At 33.3% G+C, this 23,786-nt stretch overlaps 1 protein-coding gene across 2 annotated transcripts in view; it reads left to right on the top strand.

The window, feature by feature from the left end:
• The window catches only part of LOC106142970 (pseudouridylate synthase RPUSD2), a 332,895-nt gene that overhangs the window by 195,120 nt on the left and 113,989 nt on the right, over positions 1–23,786 (top strand). The window contains exon 1 of one of the 2 annotated variants that reach the window (XM_013344931.2): positions 731–940. The exons of the other annotated variant lie outside the window; for it this stretch is intronic. The gene's annotated coding sequence lies outside the window, so the exon portion shown is untranslated. Of the gene's footprint in view, positions 1–730; positions 941–23,786 lie in introns of those variants that run through there. 2 annotated transcript variants of the gene reach the window in all.

Here is a 23,786-nt window from a genome sequence, read left to right as displayed (position 1 = left end):
ACTACACCCTGTACATACAAACCATAGGTAAATGTGTAGGTTTTAACTGATTTTAATGTTTAATTTTTATTTTTTTCGTTGCACTATACTATTTATAAATAATACAGATACGAGTATTAAACGCGCACGTAACGTACATTTAAATCCCAAACAAATAATAGTCTCAAAGTAGGTATGTCTGTCTCTATTTCTTAAGGCTTTTGTAATTTCAAATTCCGATTTCGAATGTTTAAAGGCTTAAGTGTTTATATTTTATCTCGAAATTAAGTAAGCAAAGAAATAAAATGTAAAATAAAACAGAAAATTAGAAGAACAACTTTCCAAATAGGTATACATAAATCGATTCAAAATTAGAACTGATAATATTTTTAAAGTTTTACGATGAAGAAGTATTTGAAAAAAGAACATTAGTTCTGAATCGGCCGACAAGACAGGGTTCATTAAGGGAGCAGGTGACACCAGCGAAATGCCGCACTTCCTCACCAACAAAAGACATAACTCCGTCCATTGTCCGACGTTTCACAATGCAAAATACATGCCTATTCATTCTCAGCTTTGTAATAACGCGCCCCTTCCTGAAAACGGCTTCACCCCTAGACTGGAGCACGTGTGCTTATTTCCATCCTTCACTAACATCAGGAAAACTCGATAACCCGTCTCCCTCCAACGCCGCTGATCAGCGCACGCAATGCAGGTAGGTGATTTCCCGTTCAGTCGCTCTTTAGCCGCCGTGTGGGAAGGTCGCGTTGTCACTCGACATATTTCCCGCGAAAATTTACGTGTTATACCCTTATTTTATTCCTCAGTATACATTTTGAACATTTATTGTATCGTGTGTGACGATTATTGATTTTTATCTCAGTGAAACTTTATAGTGATTTTATTTGCCCGTTTTCCAACTCTATTTGTGCTCGGATTGTGATGAACCAGCTTTAATAAAGTAAGTATTTATTCGATAAATAAATATTTTTAAGATGTTTCGGTACGGATAGGTAAGTTTAGAAATGATAATATGACAAGATAGAATATTCATAAATGAACCCGAAACTTTTATTCGTAAAATATTAACGGCTGAAGGGACCACAAACGTGATGAATGAGACCCGAAAAACTTCGGGGCCGATCGATTTAAATTGAATATTCGCTGTAGACATTTTACGAATATTGCGATACTTTTAAATTAAGAAAAAGAATTATTTCAAAAATGCAATTTAATTTTCCGAAATATGTTAAATATTTTATTGATCTTTTTTAACAGATTTATTAATTATTAACGCCGATCCGATGAAATTTTAATTCCAATCATGAAAATTATATTTTCATTTTGGCGAAATTTATTCCATTTACCTATTTTCATTTCTGAATTGCAAATTAGGATCTGATTAATCTTCTTACGATTTCCAGTTGTTGTGTTGACTTAACATTTATGTCGGACAAATTAGATCTCGTGTATATTTTAATATCAAAGAAGTTATTTTAAATTTATTGAAATCTGTCTTAGGATACAATACACTTACCACTCTAATCCTTAAATAAAAAAATATAACATTTGACAAATATTTCAAAAGCGCAAGCAGTGCATGGAACAGAAAAAATCATTTATTTTTTGGAAAACTTAAAATAACAACGGATGTATTACATCGTTTATTTGTACAAACAATCCTAATATCCATCGAGACGTAAGAAATAAATTATAAATTTCAGAAATTCAGAAATCTTTTGCTTACTAATTGTTGTTTTTATATTAATAAAATAAAGAAAATTTGAACTGTAAGTAAATTCCGCACAATGTATAAACTGTAGAATATATTTTTATTAAAAAATTTTATTACATGTCTGAAAAATGTATCTTCATCAGCGTTTTCTGCTAAAATCAAAGGTTGATTATAGTTTTTATTGATGCTTTGAAATTAAATCAATCTATTTTCAATCATCATTAAAGGCGTTCCTGTCTATTATTATCCGCATGATCCTTTTATCGTAAAAAATATGTGCTGATTCAATACATTTTTTTGTTGAACTTGTTTCCGTGGCGTGTAATGATGGGTGCAAAAAATTAAAAGCGAATCTGCATACGCTTACGGAACGTAATTAAATTTATCTGGTAACATGGCTTTACAATTATCTGTTAGTACCTATTCAATTTGTATAGTATCTCCTTAGTACCTATTCAATTTGTCTAGAATATAATAAATCACAAATTTGCTTGGATGAATACTCAGCCACGTAGGTATATGCGGTTCGTTTTTTTATGTCGATGGTCCCAAAAAATTAAAAAGTATGTATATTATGTACCTATAGTAAATATAAATATATTAGTACAAATTATTCAAAGATTAAATTGGTTTAAAAATTATAAAACTCTATGTTTGACAAACAATTCTTCTTCTTAAATGCAAATAAGACCCAAGTAAAGTCAATCAAACCATTACCCAAGAGAATCCCCTGATTTCTACTAATGAACTAGCAGCTGTTACCGACATAATTTAGCCTATAAATTTCTTAGAAGACAATCCAATACCATTTGGCAGAAAAAGCGTATTTTTTTTTTATATAACACGCGGCACGTGCAACAAAAGGTTTAGAGAGGGAATGTGTTTTTTAAAAATAAAATACAGAAAGTCCGTTCGCCAACTATCTGTCGTGAGCAGTCGGATGTATTCAAAAATAGAATGTGTAACTAGTTCGTCTTTAGCAGTCAAACGTAACGGGAATGGCTCTGGTTCCACGTTCCTGTGTTCGACCGCTTAGTATTAGGTGCCATCTCTTTAGAAACACTCTGAAAAGTATCTATGAAAATTTTTGTAGAGAACACTTCAAAAATAGAATTTGAAAATTAAAAAGAAAAAGTCTTTTGTTTTAAGTAGATACAGGCAGGTATAGTAAAATCTTTGCATAATTGTATAAGAATACATAAAATGTCATAGATATAGCGGATATCGAGGTTTGAAGGCGGCGGTGTTATGCATTTGTCAGTCTCCACTTTCCCATTTACATCCTCTATCGCTTTTTGAATGTTTTCACTCCACTCCGTTCAGTATTCTTTCCCTTCATTCGAAGTACTTACAGAATATAATCTCTTACGACGTTCAACTCAGATTATTTCGGTCACCCACTTTCAAAGTCCCGTATTGGTGGCAGGTTAAATGTCCGTGACATGACATAGGAGACAAAATGTAAAAGTGGCGCCTACGCTGGTTCGTTCACGTCTTACGAAGAGAAGAAGACTGAGCAAAAGCCTACAGATAAAGTAGAACGGACAGACTGAAGAAATCTTGGCTTAATTTCGCGAAAGATGAAGTAATGTTATGGGATTATGGGTTGGGATTTAGGGGTTAGGGAGGAGAAATTAATGGGATTTTTCTCTTTACGCTTGCGTTATTAAGTATATTTATCAATCAACTAAAATCTATATCTAATTTATAAGTAACCATATAAATATAAGTTACAATAGTTATGCCTTATATGCATTGAAAAAAAAGATCAAGTTACAACGTTGTCAAAATACTAAAGGTATAAATTACAACCAACCCTTTAGGGTTTTCGGTGCAAAAGGTGTCCAGAACACTTGCTGCATTACCACGCTGGATAGCTATGGTCATTCTTTGCACGAATAAAGAGCCAGCGGGAGTCCTCAGTCTTTTCATTAAATCGGTAACCTTTCTCCTTTAAACTAGTTTAAATTCGTTATCGCATGTTTACGTTACTGTATTTCACAAACCATTTTGATTATTTTCCCAAGCCACCTCATATGCGTTACTATAAACACATTTTTGTTCGTAACGTTTTTAACAACCATAGTTCCTTTACGATTGTTTAGAAAACCTCGTTTGTTTGACAGCAAAGTTGTGATGAGGTTGGCATTTTGGTATTATTTGTTTATACTATATATTACATATTGTTTATGTGTTTGCTATGTCATATGTAAATGCGTTTGCCTTAAATATATGAACTGATCTAAGGCGAATATCTACAGATTAATATAACTACTAGTTAATACAGGCGCATAATACAAAAAATTTCATTTACTGCCTTTTTCCATTGGAATATTGTGATATCCTCTCTTACTGCTCCCCTATACTGCTCAAACTGCATTTAATTATTTTTTACTTTAAATAGTATATTTTTTATACTTTAATAGTACTAAAAAGTCCCGTTCACGCCAGGAAAGACCCGACCGCGACATTTTAAAAGAAACATCTCAAATGAGTTTAAAAATTTCATTACATAAATAATTTTTTTTTATTAAATTAAAATTAGAATTAACTCCATCTGAGCAACATGTTTTATTAATGATTCAGATTTGGAATAATTTTTTTTTGTTGTACACATTTTAATTTAAAAAATACGGCCAGTAACACAAATTAAAATGAAACATGCGTATCGCGCGACTCGGTCTCTCTACACGTGTCGGACTACACGGACAGAAATAACACGAACATCGTATTAGTTCTATTCTAATGTGGGATTATTTCGACGATTTTTTTTTCTACTGTAAATCTATTGTTTTTTGTGACAGGGCCAGCCGTTAACACTAATGGCTGAAAATATAAAATGAACTCGCATTTTTTTTCCGACGGTAGCGAAGGTGGTCTAATTTTATTGAATTTTATGTTATATCGTGTGTTAGTTAGTAACAATTCATTGCTTTCTCAATCTCATATTTGCAAGTACATATATTTTGCACTCTACGATCCTAGATAACCTATCTCTGAAAAAAAAAACATTTCTTTTTAAATACTATTAATATGACATTCTCAATTTTATTATTAAGCCACGCAGCTTAACGCATCCTATCAGTCTTTTATGACTGTTGGCTCTGTCTACTCCGCAAGGGATATAGACGTATTTATTAATCATAGGTAGTAAAGATTGTATGTATAAACTAAAAATTATTTACAATTGATTTTTCTTTATTTTCACATAGGTAATGCTTGTCATTAATATGTACCTTTGTAACGTTTCGAAACATTTTTCCTTATCACTCAAGTAGTGGTAGTCAATACAAAAAAAAATCTCAGTAACACTATAAAAAAGGTCTTGAACAATGTCCATCTTATTCTGAGACCTTGACTGTAAACTGACAGAGGATGTACGTCAATACATTAAGATTAGGTACATTAGACTCGTACGAGTATGTTCGTGTACAACATGTGTTATAGATGAAACTGATAATTTGACTAGCTTCTAACGCTGATACAGTCGACTCATCGTGGGTCTTTGATGTTAAGTGGTTTTTTCTTAACGTGTGTACCTACATACATACATATAATCATGTCTATATCCCTAGATTTATAGATTACCTACCTAAAGATTCTTGAAAAATCAGCATGTAAAACAACATGCTAATTTTCAATTATCTTTAATTAGTTTGTTGGAAATCTAATGAGTATACGTCATAAAGCATAAAAAGAAGATAATATACGAGTACATAGAAACACATTTGCTTTTTATATTATACTACCTATATTCTTGAAATCCATATTTCTATACTCGTCATTTATTTATTTAAACACCTTAAAATTTAAACACTATACGACAATAAAAAAATAAATAAAAGAAAGAATAGAACCATTCACGACAGACTCTCCAGACTCCACTCTCCAACGGACCTCTTTCAAGGCGACAAAGGGATAGGCTTATAGACTTAAGATTTTTCTTTTAGGCGATGGGCTGGCAACATATCACTATTTTAATCTCAATTCTATCATTAAGCCAAACAGCTGAACGTGGCCTATCAGTCTTTCAAGACTGCTGGTTCTGTCTACCTCGCAAGGAATATAGTGATTATATGAATGAATGAACTTTAAGATATCTGTTTGAGCAGATAAAGCGTTTTGTCACAAATAGAGAAACATAAATTCACATTCAATTTAACAGTATAACAAATATAATTAATTATACATATAAATGTTTATACAGTATAATCTACGGTCTGTATTATTGTCTGCCTAGACAATAATATATCGTAATTACCTTACTATATGAAGTTCACTTCGGGACTATTTCGAAATGTTTGGCACGCGTATTGACATTACAAATGGTAACGTAAATAATAAGTGATGATATTTTTATTTACTTATATATCTCTGTTTGACCTACTTCAAAATATAAGGTTATGTTCCAATTAAAAACACACCGTTATTTTAATTGAACCGATTTTTTTATATAAGCTGACAAAATTTAATGATATTTTAATTAGTATTTTGACAGACTTAAGAACATAACATTTTCTTAATAAGTATTGCGTTCACAGAACACAAATAAACCAATTTGATTTCTCACATTTGAACATACATACTTATTAATTAATAAAATCACGTCTATATTCCCTGCAGTTTAGACAGAACCATGCCATGATCAGCTGTTTGGCTTAATGATAGAATTGAGATTCAATATTGATAGGTTTCTAGCCCATCGCCTAAAAGAAGAATCCTAAGTTTCAAGATACAGGTAAAATAATAGTTTATTAAAAACATTGTTGAATTTTTGGTCATTTAGAAGCACGGCAAGGAAGCGGTTGGCTCAAACATTTGCTTTATTTGCCATCAGACCAGCATTATACTCATGCTAGGAGTCATCGAATACCTACTCATGTCAAACAAATATAATTTCACAGATAAATGTTTTTACATTCAAAAACACCTGAATCACTTTGATCTTTTCATTAGCAGCGATCTGAACTGGTTTATTTTGTTTATATATACATTTGTGCCCGGTCATAAAACACATGTTCTCATTATAATGATAAAGGTATTTATTTTTGTCTTCCTCATTCGTAACTCGCATAATTTTTTATATGAAATGGTTTACATTTAAATATTTATACATCATTAAAAAAAATAATGGTATTAATGTAAATAATTGTCTTTGATCTGTTGAATAACGTAATAAAGTTTACAGAGGTATTTTATATGTGCTAAAAAAATTATGCTTATATAATATACATATATTAAGCTAACTGTACGAAAGATTTTTTTATTTGCATGTATTTCTTTGCCGTCCGTAAGGCAAAAAAGTAATTTTTTAAACATAAAATTATTAGCAGAAAGAAACGAAAGGTTTTTGTTAAAAATTATATATATTTTTTTACGATTACTTTCACAAAATGTTTGAGATATCAATCCTAAATCGGTTGCAATAAATATTGATTGATTGATTGATCGGACACCAGAGTCCGACATTCTAATCTAGTAGGTATCTGGTATGGTTCACATGACGAACACCAGATGGCCTATACCAATGCTTTGAACATTTGAATACCTATTGGTCTTTTTGCACTCTATAATTTTCTTTTAAATATTCCGTATAGCAGTAATTGTATGGTCTACGTAAGCAAAAATATATTCAAAATAACAACAAAAAGAAACTAAAATAGATTTTAACGCTATAGAAAAAAAATCTACTCAATGCCATACATGACTAGCAGCTGACATCTGTGTACTTAAAAAAAAAAACATCGTTTAAACAAAAAAAGAACAAGTCCACTATGCTCAATGGTATGCCTAGTGAACAGCAATTGAAGGCAAATGCACATAATTGAGATAAATACAGCTAAGTGCATATCGGAATTTAGTATCAAGGTTCCATACACTCCATACTTAGGAATAGGTACAAATATTTAAACGATATTTTAAATGAAATGTCTCTGATGCACTATGCTACTTACGGTGTTATAGCTTAACCGATATTTTTATATAGATATTTAGAAGGTAATTACAGACGAAGCCGTTGGTAACAACTAGTAAAGATATTCAATTGACAACATGTTTTATCGTTTTGATACAAATAACGTTTTCATCAATTGTTTTAGAGATGTTTCAGTTATCGAAATATATCTTAAATTGAAAAAATATTGGTGAAATAAAATTGTTAATTATTGTTCCCGTTACATAACTACTATTAATTTCTGTTTTGATACAGAACCTTAGATTCTGCTTTTAAGCGATGGGCTAGCAACCTGTCCCTATTTGAATTTCAATTCTATCATTAAGCCAAATAGCTGAATGTGGCCCATCAATCTTTTCAAGACTGATGGCTTTGTCTATCACGTATATATCGCAAGGGTTATATACGTGGTTATTTGTATGTATGTATAACACAGAACCCTAAAAACAAACTCAAGTAGCCCCATCTGGAATCCGAAGTCCGTTCCTCTGAAAGATCAACGGATCTTGTACATTATCTGAGTGCCTGTTCTTTAATCCGATTGTACAGTTAACATAGAAAGCAAAACATGTTGATTAATAATATTTATACAAAAAAAAATTGCTGAAAATCAAACATCGAAATATATTGTTAATCTTATTAAGGCTTCTTAACCCTTTTTTGTAATTTTAATTTTTTTATGATACTAAATTAGTAACAGTAAATTTATTATCCGAATTTTAAAGATTTGTGATTAACTGAAAAAGAACAAAGGCAAAATCACGCCATTTTCGCTTAAAAGTTTCGTATTTCTCATTTTATACAATAAAGAGCCAACCTTTACAATGTTCAATGAGAATTACTCGTGATATTTTCGGTACAATCCCGAACAATTTGGAGCAATGGAAAGTTTTAAGCGCTGATTGGCAGTGTTAGCAGCCAAAGGGAGGCTATGTCCTATTTAAAAACTGTCACACTTCTGTTAAACTAACGCCAAGTGACTGTCACTCACTTGGATATATATACGAGTATTTTCATTAGCTAAACGACAGATATTTTACAGAATAATGTCAACCAGATTGACAGCTGTGTATTTTAGTATGTGAATTTATTATTGTTCAATAAAACATTTTAATGTGTTCACATTTTGAATCATTTATTTACAATATTGTACATCATAGCAACAGTTACCATAGAAGATATCTCATAGAGTAAGTATAGACTTTATTATGGAGTGTGTTATCAAAGAGGAAGTGTATGACAATTATGATATTTTTATTAACGATATGGTAGTACGTTAGAGAAGTACTCGTAGTTTTGTTAACATTGATGATAAATTATTTTTGAGACTTTAGGTCGATTTTTAGCTAAACTCTTGTTTCATTTGTTTAACGTGCGATTAAGTTTGTACAACATATCCATCGAATTTTCCGCTACTAATATTTTAGAAACGATTTTGCAAAGACTTTATCGTCGCTTGACATCAAAACTTCCGAAAATCGGAACTAGTATTGTTATGCTTTTAATTATTTATTTGATTACATAAGTTTAAATGAATTCTATAAAAGGTCATATACAAAAAATGTTATAATTATAATACTATTTATTAATAAAACAGTTATTAAACGTGCACGTGACATACCTTTATTTTATCTCGGACGTTCCGAAACATGTTACAATGATTCGTTGTTGGTCAGTCGCTCTGTGACCGCGGATAATGCAACGCTAAAGTTTAAAATCAGTTATAATCGGAATAAATATTCCAATTTCTGTGTGTTTTTAACATAATTCAGGTACAGGAATTTATTCATGTATGTGAATAACCATTAGGTACCTTATTTATATACATAAACAAAAATAAATTTAACATCCCAAATGAATTACGCAATTTTGCTAATACACTTGTCTCTGTCTCATGTTTAGAAATTGGCCTCATAGGACTGAGATAGAAACATTGACCTTTTCTGTTTATCTTTAATGCTTATACGGGTTAATTGCACATACGGGTTTTATCGCCGCTACCGTGTTATAACGCCCACAGTTACTGAGGGGTTAAAGAAAATGTACGTCAATTCATTTTGTTTGAATTATTGTTATTTTATATGGGAATTATTATGTTTGTGACGTTGTAACGAAATAGTTATTAATTTCATTCTCTTTTGAATAATTTAGAAACGTTTGAATATTAATTTGTTCAACAGATTTTTACGCCCACAAAACCCATATAATTTTTCTTCATTTAACAAGGACAAACAATTGGATGTAACGTTGAGTATAAAACAATCTATGGTTGGCTCTGTGGTAACATCATGATGAATACGGATATACCTTTTTACTTTGTCCTGGATATTTGAAGGTAAAGTATCTTTGAGTGAACATTCCATTTCACAAATTTTCTTGAATTTCGGCTTGAGTTAGGGTTTGCGTTTGGATTCATCGATAGAGGAGCACAATGAAAGTAGGTACTTGATAAGTTTTAAATAACTTATCAATATTTTTAGTACCCGGAGAAGTGGGCAGATACTTACGATTCTTCGAGAGAGATTCTACGAGCCTTCTACTTACCACGATCCCTGCATACTTCTTGCGTATTATTAAGGGAATATACATAAATATAATTCAAATCACGTCTAAATCCCTGCCACGTTCAGCTGTTTGGCCCAATGATAGAATTGAAATTTAAACAGGCAACTTTAAGGCCATCGCCTTAAAGAAGTATTCAAGTTTACAAACCTATCCCTAAGAGTACTGTTGGTTAAAATCTTAGAGCTTAGTTTATTATAACAACGATTCTTAGAATGATACATGTTGCAAAAATAAAATACGCAATTACGTTGGACTTAAAAAATCCTCATTAACGAATACAAAATCCGAGATAGCATCCAGCCAATTAAGTTTAAAGAAAGGCAGAAAAAAGTCATGTCTCAGTTTCAAAATAACGTTGGCATAAATGTTACAGCGTTTAAGAGAAGCGTCGAAGTAACGCTTTTAACATTCTAAAAAAGGACGTAATATTCTTACGTGCATTATTACTTACTCGGGATTCTTTTTGAGCCGATAGACAAGTAACTTGTGACTTTTTCTTTTCTTTTAATTTTATCTCTGGCAGACATTTGTATTTCGATTTCATCATTATACCATTCAATTAAACGTAGTGCTCTAGTCATGTGAATATTCGCTCTTTCTACCCGGTAAAGAATAAAAACTTAATAAGTTTAACTAGTTTAAAAAAAACGAATATAAACAACTTTTACGAATTAACAGAAAGCCCATCAAAAGATTTCGAGTCGCTTACGTAAAACATAGTCAGCGTTCGCTATATGAAAATCATTTTATTTTAATCAGCATTCGCTATTTAAAAATAATATTTGTATTTTGTATTTCAAATTGTTTTACACATATGGAGCATAGTAGTTTTGGCAAAGCGAGTTCCACTTCTAGCCATTCATTATTTTGTGCCATTTATTATCGCGAGCAAAGTCACGGTCTGCGCGTAGTATGCACCATACATGGGTAATTAATCAAGGATTCTTGTAAGATAGGGAATCCGCTGGTCGATACCTCTCTTGCTTATTTATAGGTAAAACAAAAATTTAATTTATTTGTTAGTATCTAAAAGCGTAAGGCGGTATTTACATATTGTGTTCATTATAAGGGTGCGTTACACAAAGGCCCTTGGATTTCATTGACATTTTATGTTAATTTGAAAATATCTTCTTTATTTGTGGTAAATATGATTGGTTTTTATAACATTACAAGAGTCCCCCAACGGATTCACCCGTGTTACAAACATGTAGCTTATTATACTCGCAGATGACTCTTTTAACTATGTAAGAATGTTTATGATCGGTTCAGTATTTCAGAAGATTAACCCCAAAAAACAAAGTTACAAACATTACCTCTTTTCAATATGAGTTACCAAATTTTATCAGACTCATTGGTTAAGTTGTAGAACATATACAAAAAAACATTTTTATATATATACGAGTAACTTGCATCTGCAGTTACGCGTGTAAATTGTAACCTCAGTGTAATCACCGTAAGAACGGGTTAGCAAGCAAACTAATATACATAACTCAGAAAACGGTAATTTTTCATAGGCCGTGGCAGAATTCGAACCTGCACCTCCCTTGTGCATACCGCTTTTTCATTCCCGCCCCTCAACCGTTCGACCAAACGTCTAGTCCATGGCATGAATGTTTGTTTGTGCGTAAATCAATTTTCTTGCTGTCCATCAATATTTCACCATTAATATTCCAAGTTGCCACCGCGTTTATCAATATTGCATAATAAACCAGTTACGAATCAAACCACATGACTGAACCGGTTTTCAACTATTTTTGCGTAACTACTGATGCTCAGTCAAGTGCAACGGTCACAGACTAGTTTATATATATTTTTTTTTATATAAACATACATATAATAACGTCTATTTAGCTTTTATTGTTAAGGTATGTACCATGCGGGGTAGACGGGGTCCTATTGTAAAGTGCAGGGAACCGCACGGCAGTATTTTTTTAAACGTAATTATAAACATTAAATATTTCATGCTTGAGTTAAAATTGATAAATATTTATTTTTATAACAATAAACACGAGACGAATTAAAATTAAATATGTGGATGTTTTTAAAAAATATGACAAAAAATATCGCGAAAGAACATATGTATATGATACATCCTTTGGAAGGCTTAAATTTTAAGTTTATTATAAAGTTTAAAAGTGAATAAAGTTACTGAATATTCTTTGAAGATTTCATGCGTCTGCCTGTTGCCGTTATTAATATAAGCGAAAATTGTTGAATTGGCATCCCATAAATAGGTTTTAATTAATATTGTTTCATTCTGTTTTTTTTATGACACGGTTATATCATCTACGAAAATTTTAATTATTTCAATCTAATATTAGAGACAGACTGTTGGACGGACAGACAAAAATACAGTGGAGTTAAGTAATGGAGTTCTATTTTATAACTCTTTTGGTATGGAACTAATTAAAACGACAACAGCGAGAGAGATAATGAAAATAGCTGGAATCTTATGGTAGGTAATCTCTACAAAGTGTACAAAAGTTAATTCTGACGTAGATAACTGACATGCTAATGAAATACCTCATTGAAATTCTTCAAAGTTAAGTCATTACTAAGATAAAGCTTAGCACGCACTTGCTAAGTCACTCCAGAATGTACGTACATACCGTCACGTCTATATCCCTTGCCAAGACAGAGTCAACAGTCTTGAAAAAACTGATAGCTTAAAATGTGAAGCCACGTTCAGCTGTTTGGCTTAAATATAAAACTGAGATTCAAATAGTAACACTGCTTTTTTTTTTTGTCCATTTTCTAAAAGTAGAATCCCTAGTTTATTAGCCTATCCCTTGATTGACTTTACAATTTGCACGGTGATAGATGTAAATAGATTTTCAGTGTTCGAAACTGAAGTACAGTTATACTTCATAGTTTCGCGGTAACCGACTGTTACTTTTTTCATTCTAAGACTTACCATTAAGAAGTTAATTGGTAGTACTATATTATATTAAATATATGTAACATAACAGTGACCTGTGTTTTCCGGCACCAGTACAAAAAAGAATAGGACCACTCCATCTCTCCTATGGATATCGTAAAAGGTGACTAAGGGATAGGCTTACAAACTTGGGATTCTATTTTTAGGCGATGGGCTAGCAACCTGTCACGATTTTTAGATTAAATATTAAGTTAAAAATAAGGAATTTAAAACCGGATAGGTACGACTGATTAGTCGTGGACACGCGGAAATTATCACATGTTTATAAGCAAATGTCAACAAACCCGTAGACGACCAGCGATGGAACCAGTTTCGAACTGGTATCGTTTCGGTTTCATCTTGGGTCAAGGTTTATGGTAATTGTTAAAGCATTTATAACGAAACTGGTGAGAAGGACAAAGATATACAAGTGAAGATGATGGAAAATAATAGGAATACGAAATCCAGCGGATTTGTACGCGTGGGAAGAGTATCATATGATACTAAATTTGCTTAATGAAATTCCAAGTGACCGTATAGTATAGAATAATTTATTTTCAAAATTGAATACAAGATATCATTTATTGAAGTCACTTAACTTAAATCTAATTATATCTACTACTGCTCCAAAGCGCATGTATAGAAGAAGCGGTGGAACAAACTACACCGCAGCATTTTCACCGGGCATGTGTGATATGGGGAAAAAAGACACGAGAGTGCTGCTTTTTACAAAAAAAAAACATTTTTCAACTCTTCATTGTATAATGGTCTATTTTACTTTTCCTTATAAATTGAATGATTCAATCAGTATTCTTTGTTTCAATTGCAATATATTCAGTACTCAGCATAGGTTTTAGTAATTGTACTATGCACAAAGGTTTCCCTTTTTCATCAACATACCGTTTTACTATTCCTTCTAATTCATCAACTCCATAAGTCTTTATTTAGCAGAGGTTTTGTCTATAATCGCCTAAAGTAATTCAGCGATGCAGAAAATTTTTAACTTTTTCATAAACGTTCCATTACCTGTCTTCTAATTCAACAACTCCATCAGTCTTCTTTTTTTAATTGACTGATGTTTAACAGAGGTATTCTCTATTATATCTATCGTCTCCAGTATTTGCACGTTGCAGATCTGTACGTACTAGATTGATCAGCTGTTGATCGGATCGCGGTTCTATTTCGGTTGCCCACGTAAATGCGGATTGATGTCGGATTTAAATTTATGTCGACGACTTTAGTGATTATATATAGTGTATTTGCTGTTTGCTATGGATGCTATTTCTCTGTAATAACAAACTAATCCTGATTGTTATCCATCAATCATATGAAGGTACCTAAGTCTGATTTCCTATTTGGCGTAAATTAGTTTAATACAAACTGGAGCTTCTACGGTTACATACGAGTTCTTAAGCATCTTCTTTATACGGTTTAGACAGAGCGCCTCGAAAAGACTAAAAAGCCACGGTTTTGGCTTAGTGATGGAATTCAGATTCAGATACAAACACATCGCTAGTCCATCGCCTAAAAGAAGAATCCCAAGTTTATAATCCTCACCCTATTACAGTGTTAAACCCAGCCAAATGCTTGTGGCCACATCTGCAAGTCTCCAAACGGTCCACATGTTCTCAACTAGTATGCAAATGAGATTATGTTAACAACGTCTTGTAGAATTGCTAATTGAATCAATAGTTCCCTGTGTCCTGGTGTTACAGGATCCAATATGGCTCAGCTGAAAGTAAAAGCTGGGAGATTAACTTGTTTCATTAATTACTCTGTCTGCGAGTTCAGTCGCTTTTAATAGTTATTTATCAGTACCTATGGGAGGAAATACTTTACTTTGTGATAAACAGTAACAAAATATTTCCATTTCTTACGATTTGATTGATTTTTTTTTTGATGTTATTAGGATAAGTGTGATTAAAATCAAGCTCCAAGCTTAAAACTCCATTTAAAATCCCAGTGATATCCTAACTTGCCTGGACTTTGCATTTTGACCGTGCTTCCTCTAGTTCTCTTATCATCCTTTCCTACTGTTTTTCTTAATTCTCGTGGGAATTTTCAGCGAAAAAATAGCTAATAATAGAAATAACGATAATCTTATACATAAAATTCTTGTGTCACAATGTTCGTTCCCGTACTCCTCCGAAATGATTTGATCGATTCTCATGAAATTTTGTGAGCATATTGAGTAGGTGTGAGAATCGGCCAACATCTATTTTTCATGAAATTCGAAAGGACTTTCGTGATAAGTGTTGTCCACCCTTAACATTTTTTTAACTAGAAATTACGTAAAATTTATTTATATAGCAAAACATCGTTTGCGGGGACAGCTAGTTTATTTATATTAATACCATATTCCATTTAAAATAGATCGATTGGAAACAATAGCACGCAACACAAATACAGATAGACTTTCACATTATAAAGTACTGAAATATCGACAGTATGGTTTTCAAAGCTTTACATTTAACTTTGTATGTTCACTGTACACCACAGCTGTACACAGACAATTGAAATTGACTCGTGTTACGTGTGTACACTACTCAATACACATTGCAGTGCAATGCAAATATGGCCGGCTGTGTATTGAAACATTAACAGACATTATGTAATGTAGTACGTTTGGCGACCTGTGTGCAACGAGTTGATAATATATGGTCGCCATTTCGGGTAGTTGCGAACGGGTTTAATTAATTCTTTGCACGAAATGTACTGTTGCATTTATTTGTACCAAAAATCCTTTGATGTCAGGCTTTTGAGTCAGAGTTTTATTGAACCCTTGGCTTTGGTTGATGAAGATAACTTCGGTCATTTTTATGAAATTCTCCAATTACTTCTTTACGTAAATCCCGATTTTGTCCATGCTCTCAAAACACTGTCATACAAGTTATTTTGTTTTTATACGTTGAGTCCCGTCTGAGCTTCGCAACCTTTGCAGGATTAATCCAAATTGTATCATGATTACACATCCAGTTATCTGATCTGACCAACCGTAGTCACCATATTTTTATAAGGGTCACACAAAATTTAGAATTCAATCAGCGTTTAGAATTGGAGATGTGATAATGAGAGTTACCATATAAGTGTGCAGCTTTATAAGGTTAGATAGTTACTCTTTCTTTTGTGGAACAGATATGGAGTGAAGCAATCTGAAGGTTTCTGCCTCGTCAATGCCCATATCCGTCCATTTCCCTATGTTGCTAGATCTTAATTAAAACCAAGTGATAGAAGATAAAAAATAATGTAATTTTGGTTTTAAATGAACATGTTTGTTTGGTAGAAATCAGGAGTTCTTACTTGGTTTTAAACTTTAACTATAATTGATTTAATTTAGTTTAATGATACTAAATAGGACAAAACTTACCTTCAATACCTAAAACTCTTTTAGTTTTAGCGATGCTTTGTCAGTTCACTATCTCTTAGTCAGCTGACCTTTCGTATTATTTCTTTTTTTTTAACCGCCTACCGAATAATAGTTCAAAATCACTGGAAGCGGCCAACCGCGCTCATTTTACCACTTCAAATGTTTATTTTTAATTCACTAAGAATGGATATATGTCAAGTATTAGTTATTTGTGGCCAGCTGCATGGGAATGGTTGTCTTTTAAAAATTTTTTTTTTCCAGCCTTTATTATCGTTCGAATTTCATTGTAAAATAAATAGGCCTATTGCAAGACATTCAATGCTTGTGTAACGGATAACGTAATTTAGGCCTTTTTATTTTTTTAAACATTAAATTGGAAGTACTTATGTATGTACTCGTACTTAGCTACAAAGGACAAAGTAATTTTGATTGGGCGATTTTTTTTTAGTAGTAGTTGCAAACAATGCGGAACAGATTTACTGAGCTAACTTCGAGAACATCATCTTGTCTATCAAATAATCGGACGGAGTCAAGTAAACGTTAAGGTTCGAGATGTGAATTGCGATTATTCATTTGTCATTTCTAGTGAAGTAGTGTCGCGTCGGCCATTTCCCCACTATTTGGGTCAGCGCCGCACTGATGACACGGGGTGCGCTTTATTGTTCGCCCACCTTTTTACATAATGCGTCGCGGCATTTTGCCTTTTTTATTGAACATTTTCGGCCAGCATTTTTCCATGTCAAATATCAAATATTACATAGATACTTCATCACGGAGAATAGACAGAGACTCAATTTTTTGCTCCCTACCGAGATATATACTTCTTTCGCTTCATTTGTATTAATACTCCCTTACACTTCTGAGTTGACATTTTCACTGAAATAATTTCCAGCCAGTTCTATTTTTTATCGTGTGTTCTAATATTTAAACGTGAGTATTGCCAACAAGATTACCAAATGACCATGGTTTCTTTAACAGCTGTCCACGTTGTATATTTTTCTTATCGTTCTTATTTCAAATAATTACACAAGGATATACAGTCATAGTTCTATATATACCCTGGGCCCAGAGAGTTTAGGACTCAATGAGGTCTTAAGCCAGAAGAATTATAATGTCTATTTTTTTTGTTATTTTCAGAAGTTTTGTAACCAAATTATATTAATAAGATACTTATTAAAATAATTTGGTAACAAAACTATAAATTACTTAAGCTTTAAATTTAATTAATAATGACAAAGATGAAATCATGTAATGGAACGTCTGACGCAACCGAAGTTTATACCCAAAATCTGGAGGGTAATTAGCACATGAATATTCAGCACTGTCAAAGTCTAGTCTAGCATCTGAAATTATTTGAATGGCAAGTACGAAATGCGTAGTTAGCTATGATATGTGAATTTAAATTCGTAATGGTGCGTGTTATTTTGAATTGTTTTGTTCATAGTGTTGAGTAATTTTCCCTGAAAATTATTAAGTGTATTAATTAAATTTGTTCATAAAATATTCAGTCACTTGTCACAAGCAACTGACCAGCAAAATCTCGCACATTTCTGTCGTTATATGTAATTTTTTATCGTTTGTTTTAAAACGACATAGATTTAAAATCTTTTCCGGAGGGGAAGACAGAGACTACATCTCTCCACTTGCTACAATCACTGTAGCTGCTTCTTTTACTTCATCCACATTCATCAATCTTTTCACGTAACTCAAAAAATCTGTAATAGAACTAGACTGTTAATCATTAGAAAAGAATATATTTACAAACTTTTATACAAGGATTCATTTATTGACGTCAACATTATAACATAAGTCTCATTGTACCTACTACCGCTTCCATCTACTACCGCTTCCAAAGCGCATTTGTACAAGTAGCGACGGTACAAACTACACTGCAGCATTTTCACCGGTCGTCAATTTACAAGGGTCATTGTCATTCATTAGTATGTTTAATTTATAAAAGCATTTCTATCTTCAAGGTGTGTTAGAAATACAATTAATGCTATGATTTAACATAAAATATATCTGAATAATAGATGCGATATAATTTATGTACATAATCGGCAGGGGTCTTAGTCCCTCCCCCCCCCCCCCCTCTCCCTCCACTTAAAATGCGTTCCTTTGTACGAAACACGCGATATAACTATTAGTGACGTGTCAAGATAAAAACTGAAATTATCACAGGGCACGGAACGTCGTGCGAAGAGGATTGCGTTAACTGTGAACCATAGTCGACTGGGACATGCATACATACAATCACGTCTTTATCCCTTACCGGGTAGACAGAGCCTCATTGGCAAAAAGACTGAAAGACCACGTTCAGCTATATAGCATTGTTATATGTATATATGGCTAATTACGCCTGGGTGTGAAGTAGGGTCGGATGTATGCATATCATTGGCTGTGGCAAGTGCATCCCCGCATACTTCTCTATTGCTTCATCCACATTCTTCACTCCCTTCAAGATCTTCGGTTTACGGTACATCGTGACCTGATCTATCGCCAAGTCGCCCCCAAATGATCAAGTACAAACCCTTTCGGCCACTATCGAAACCAATTCGAATTAAGAGTTTTTTTAAATAATAAATTTTAATTTGAATCTGACATTCGAATTAAGATTTTTTTTAAATAATCAAATTTAATTTGATTCTGAAATTCGAATTAAGAATTTTTTTAAGTAATCACATTTAATTTGAATCACTCTTATTTATGTTTATTTTTTTAGGCACAGAATGACAAATGAATATTGCTTACACGTGTCCGTCTGATACGCACACATAAATTATTGTATTTCCCCATTGTTCTATAAGTGGAGATAAAAATAGAATAACATGGAACGCCAGTTTGTTTAGTCTCAAGGATAATAATGTCGTAAATTGTACCCTAATCGTTGGGAATAAGGTTAAATGCTGAATTAACTGTATTTCAATTGTCTGCCACTGTAATATTTGGCTCTGAATGGAAGCTAGTTTTAATGTGGGATAAAGTTGCAATTTTTATGTAGCAATATGTTAATCATTTGACAAATGATAAAATGTTATTTGTTGTTTTTCATCATTATAAAACTTTTGCGCTATCATGTAAATAGCATCGTATATCAGAAGTGACTGGCTTAAGAACCTGTATTTTAAAATTCCCAGGAGAGAATGGGAAAAAGCGAAAGCTTTCATAACACTAGATGGAATTCAAAATAGGATACAAGGTGGAGTGCCGTGTGATTCCCGGCACTAATATAAAAAAGAATAGAATCACTCCATCTCTTTCTCATGGATGTCGTATAAGGTGGCTAAGGGATAGGCTTATCAACTTGGGATTCTTTTAGGCGATGGTCTAGCAACCTGTCACTATTTGAATCTCAATTCTTTCAATAAGCCTAACATTGAACTTGGCCTATCAGTTTTTCAAAACTGCTGGCTCTATCTACTCCGCAAGGGATAAAGACGAGATTATATGAATTAATGAATTAATACAAGGAATCGTTTATTTACAAATTATGCTGCGAATCAAGCTAGTCCCGAAGTCAGTATAACGAAACTAGATGATACCAAAGTTTTTAACCATCTCGTATAATTTAATAAGCTAAACACACAATCACTTGAAAGAGCTAACTAAGGATCGAATCCGGATCTTAAATTTCGAAGGTATAAACATTGCCACTATCTTTCTAGTAGCAAATCAAATCACGAAGCCGTTTCATGTGGCAACGCAGACAATTGAAGATCGGCCGACATAGTGAGCTATTTCCGTGGATCATAAAAGTCCGGTATATTTTGATACGCCACTTGTGGGCACATCAAACGCGCGCGAGGTCGACGTTAATTGGTTATAACCGACGATCCGAACGTTCAATGTCTGTTCTATTTCTTCTATTGTCGAATGTATTGAGTCATTTGCCTTCCGGGCTTGTCTTGATTGCGTATTGATTGGTCTACTCCAGGATTTTGGTCACAAGTGGACTTCGGGCTTCGGGCAGGGAGGTGGGTAAGCAATTAAGATTAAGAACGCCAGAAACATGATTATTTGTTTCGTCTGATGATTTATTAGTATTGGTGGCATTTTTTATACGTAGTGCTGGTCTTACCCCAGGTCGTGAGTGATTTTAAAGGCTCTAATAGGTACTCCAAAAACAGGTCAGTTTGGAAGCGGACCCGTACCAAGTTGTCATACAAGAAACTCTTCAAAGTCGTCACACTGCAGTGCGGGGGCAGAGCGCCAGTTCGATGTTATATGATGCCGCTTCAGTTATCGTTCGCTTCAATTACATCCATAAATAAAGATAAAGAGAGCCAGTTCTACTTTTCCAAAAATCACTGAGCCATCCGACACCCAAACATGACATCCGATGAACAATCAAGTAAACACATTTTTCAAATTTCTCTTAATAAAGATACTCGTACAATATGATTTCAAATAAATTTAATCATCCATTCTCATCGAAATCAATAGCCACATATATTGCGATGCATCCCAAATACGGTCAATGTCAACGTCTGTTACGCTACGTTACGCAAGCATGCGCGTACGCACGACCTTTATCCCCTCCCCTTCCATAGCATAGTCTGCTATCACGATGCACGCGACCTTAAGTTACTTTCACTCATTCTTCAAGTGTTAGAGAATCTAGATATGACAAGTGGCCACTAAACGTTCGTGTATCTTCCACAAATACGATTCATGACTATTTAATCAACATCCTTTTTTCAATACTGCCCCTTATTTATTTGAAAGGTGAAAGTTCACTAATTTTGGGTCTTATGTTTTCTGTTTTTTTTACCAGTCCAGTTGACCTCAAATCTAGAAAGAAAGAGAAGTTAAAACATGTTGCTTTTCAATGTTCGTGAATAAACGGGCTGAAAAGGTTTCAAATAGCGATATGGGATCGGTACTTTTGGTACCGATACCGAAACCTGATGGGGTTATACAAATATTATGATCTTACATTGATCTTAAATATAACATAACTCACTTGTAATAGGGATCCAGGCTTGTTTAGGGTTCTAGTAATAGCTCCTGTCAACAGTTCACGGAGAAGTAGCCTTCAATCACTTCGTGTTATTATTTTTTTTTTACAGGTTGACGAAACCGGGATAATAGCAAGTATAGTGAAAATGGTCTGGAAAAAATGGGGGAAAAAAATTATATAGATGATACATGATAGATACATGGGCTAGCAACCTGTCACTATTTGAATCTCAATTCTATTATTAAACCACACAGCTGAACGCGGCCTATTAGTCTTTTTAAGACTGTTGGCTCTGTCTACCCCGCAAGGGATATAGACGTGACTATATGGATGTACATAGACGCCAAGACGAAGATTCTTAAAATATATATATATATATATATATTGAAGTATTTTTTTTAAGATTTCGCATCCAGTCGACTATAATTCCATGTGAGACAAGTGGACCTGTTCAGCGACTTGCCAACCGTGGCACGGGGTCAAGAGAAATGTGTCAAACGGAGAAGATTACATTGTAGCCAGTCGCAACTTGTTGCCGCTTAGGGAATGGTTCTAGATTTTCTATTGCTTTTCGATTTTTTGTTATGTTATTGTTTCATATCGCTTCAATGTTAAGTTTGGAAGAGAATTGTGGACCGATTTTAAAGAGTAGTTCGTTTTTAAATATATAGTGACATATTACGATGACATAATATTGGTTAAAATATTTTTTTCTCATGCCATTAAGTGCGCACACGCAGAGTCTAAGGCATATAAAAATTAGGTATTAAATATGATTGCAATTGATTTTGTAAATGCTGTTCAATATGAACAAATGCAGTTTTGAACATCTCATTCGTCAATCCGTACTAAGTTTTGAGACCACACATTTAGTTTAATAATGCTCATAATTCCCCCGAATAACCGATAAAATATTTTAGATCAGATATGAACCGGAACAACGTTATAACACGGTAATAAATTGTGTTTAAACATATCTATTTTTACTTGTATCTACGTGATAATCGACTTGTAATAACAATAAAACATTTGTGTAATTACTAACATCGTAGGTACAGTGGGCTCGGGAGATAACTGTGTTACCTCGCCTTGATTAATGTATGGGAGGTGGCCCAGGCATCTTCCGAGTCTTGTGTATATTCGGTCACGACTACGTTTGTGAGCTTAAACTTATCGCCGCAGGCATAAACCTGCCTTGCGCCCGAATGATGTAAGAGGTCAACAAAACACATGTATTTGAATATATAGTTGTTTGTTTAGATAAATGAATATGAATAAAAAATAAAAGTACTAAGCTATTAGTAAAAAGGTGGAAAGATAATTACCTACGTTCTGAAACGGTGTAAATTCGAGTGGGCCTACGAACAATATCAGCTTATGAAGATGCGTATTATAAAGACACAATATTTGATATTGTAAGGATTATTTTCATGGTCTTCTTATTTATCATAATTGCATCCTCTCTGGTGAGAATCCCTGGTCTAGACAGACTTATATAGGTACGTAGGACTAATATTAGTCCGATTTCTGTGTCAGATTGATACCTTTGTCAATAACCTAAATAAGAACGCCTCTTGTTGATTGTCGACCGACACAGGGGAACCGAATTTGGATCAAAGATAGAATTAGAAAGAAACCTAATATAGTTAGGAATCCTGTACTAGATTTTTAAATAATTATTTAATAAATAATAATTATTCTTAGCAGGAACATTGTACCCAGCTGTAACTACTGTCCCTTACCTGGATATGATCATTTCAGACACCTGGTTAACAGGAAAAAGTCCCTCCTAGGGATAAGTCCGCTGCTGTGCGTTATTGTTTTTATCGTACTGTTTCTATAACTCTGTTATGTAACACATACAATTCAGTCGAAGAATCCAGAAATAATCATGAGTGCCTGATTTAACAGATAAATGGGCCATATTTTGTGGGACCATCGTGGGGGGCGACCTAATTTAGACATTACCTTGCCTCTGACTGAGATCTATCAGTATCACTCATTAGTTATAGTTGTCAGTAGTAGATTATTCTGAAACAAATTTGTTCCTAATGCCACTAGGTCATCTTGAAACACAACAGATGGTCTACGCGAGTCGACAGATGCTTAATGTATTAAATTTATGTCATGAAATACTAAACACCTTTTTATACTATAACTAGCTGTGCTTGCGACTTCGTCCGCGATGAATAGTTATTTTGGGCATCATTGAAGCCCTCAAGGGTGAATAATTTTCCCCGTTTTTTTCACATTTTCCATTATTTCTTCGCTCCTAAAAGTTGCAGCGGGATGTTATATAGCCTAAAGACT

Source organism: Amyelois transitella, chromosome 2 (genome assembly GCF_032362555.1).
Source record: "Amyelois transitella isolate CPQ chromosome 2, ilAmyTran1.1, whole genome shotgun sequence".
NCBI classification, from domain to species: Eukaryota; Metazoa; Arthropoda; class Insecta; order Lepidoptera; family Pyralidae; genus Amyelois; species Amyelois transitella.
The sequence above is the reverse complement of the archived record's forward strand: the minus strand, read 5'-3'. Positions and strand labels throughout refer to the sequence as shown.